Below are 1,983 nucleotides of genomic sequence, written 5' to 3'. Positions count from 1 at the left end.
AGCAGGTGGTTATGGGTACTCATGAAAGCACAAAGTAAAATGATTGTATCCAAGGATTTTAAGCAGCATATCGCGAATATGTGATTTGAGGTAGATAACGCTGAAACATGAGACTGAAGCAGTATGCTGGGCCTATCCAGGTCACACACTATGCTAAGGCATTTGAATATTATCCACATGTCAATGGGGAACTGAAAAACAAAAACAAAAGAATTTTCACAACATCAACATATTCATGCTTTAGAAAGAAAAACCTAGTGGAAGTATGATATAAAGAAAGCTGAAATGGAAAAAGAGTGTTCAATGAACACTTAAAATAACGTAGGGTTAAAAAAAAAACCATCAAGTGGGAGAGATCCAAGAAATACCAGAAAATAACAGAATAAAAGTCTTTAATAAATTCTACATATTTGAAACCGAGTAAGACTATGAGATGAGTCCTTGGTGTCTGAATGGAGATCTAAGTGAGTAATGTTACTATTTGATGACCAATAGTAAATGAGAAGACAGGTTTGCAGAAGGGGCTGAGTTGATGAGTACTATTTATAAAGTACAGGGCTTTTGATGCTTGAGGTCATTCAATAAGAAACAATGAGATATCACAGTTCTAGGGCTATGGAAAAAAGGTAAGAATAAGAATAGATTTATAAAATTGAAGATCATCAACAAATGAAATGGAAGTAAATAATAACAGCTATGTAGAGTGAGAAAGGTGATTAGAAAAGAGCCTGTGGTACATATATACAATGGAACACTACTCAGCCATAAGAAATGATAGCATATTGCCATTTATGACAGCATGGATGGACTTTGAGAACATTATACTAAGTGAAATAATTAAATGAGAAAAAGCTAAGAACCATATGGTTTCACACATAGGTGGGATTTAAAACTGAGGCTCATAGACACAGATAAAATGATTACCAAGAAGAGGGGTCTATAGGGAAGGGGAACATGGGGAAAGGGTGTAAAGAGGGAAAATATAAGGTGACAAAAAATGATCTGACTCTGCATGATGGGTATACAATATAATCAACAGTTTAAATGCTCTAGAAATGTTTACCTGAAACCATTGTACTCTTCTTGATCAATGTCACCCTAACAAAACTTAAAAAAAGAAACATCAATTCTTGCCTGACCAAGTGGTGGTGCAGTACACAGAGCATTTACCTTGGACTCTGAGAACTCAGGTTCGAAACCCCAAGGTTACCAGCTTGAGAGCAGACTTACCAATATGAGCCCAGGGACACTGGCTTGAGCACAGAATCATAAACATGACTCATGGTCACTTGCTTGAAGCCCAAGGTCTCTAGCTTGAGCAAGAGGTCACTGGCTTGGCTGGAGACCTCCAGTCAAGGTGCATATAGAAAGCAATCAATGAACAACTAAGTTACCGCAACAAAGAATTGATGCTTCTCATCTCTTTTCCTTCCTGTCTGTCTGTCTGTCCCCCTTTCTCTAAAAAACAAACAAAAATGAAATATCAACAGTTAAAGGTGAGACAAAAAAATTAATGGCAAGATATAAGGAAAAATAAAAATTGCCAAGATGGAAAAATACCAAGAGTGATTTTTAATAGGAGTCAAGAGATGAAACATTTTTAAGGAAGGTTGTGTATAAAACGGAAGGTGATTTTGCCACCCAGCAAGTATTTTGCTCTCTCTTCTTTCTGGAAAAGAGTACACAATTTCTTCTGGGAAGCTACCACTTTTACATTCGCACCAGATTTTTAAATGGTGTTGCCATCTAGAAACATATGCCTGATTTGTTTATGGCTATTTGAGAAACCTAAACTTCCTGTCAGGATTACTGATTCATGAATGATCATGTAACACATCAAAGCCAATGATAAAATGAGTCCTTTTCTGAGAATTCTTCAAGATAGGGCACTACTGTGATTTTTGTAACCATACACTGAGACCATGTTGTTTCTGGGAATCACCAAATGGAGTAAAGATGTAGGAAAGCAAGGCATACACACTA

Source organism: Saccopteryx bilineata, chromosome X (assembly GCF_036850765.1).
Source record: "Saccopteryx bilineata isolate mSacBil1 chromosome X, mSacBil1_pri_phased_curated, whole genome shotgun sequence".
NCBI classification, from domain to species: domain Eukaryota; kingdom Metazoa; phylum Chordata; class Mammalia; order Chiroptera; family Emballonuridae; genus Saccopteryx; species Saccopteryx bilineata.
The sequence above is the reverse complement of the archived record's forward strand: the minus strand, read 5'-3'. Positions refer to the sequence as shown.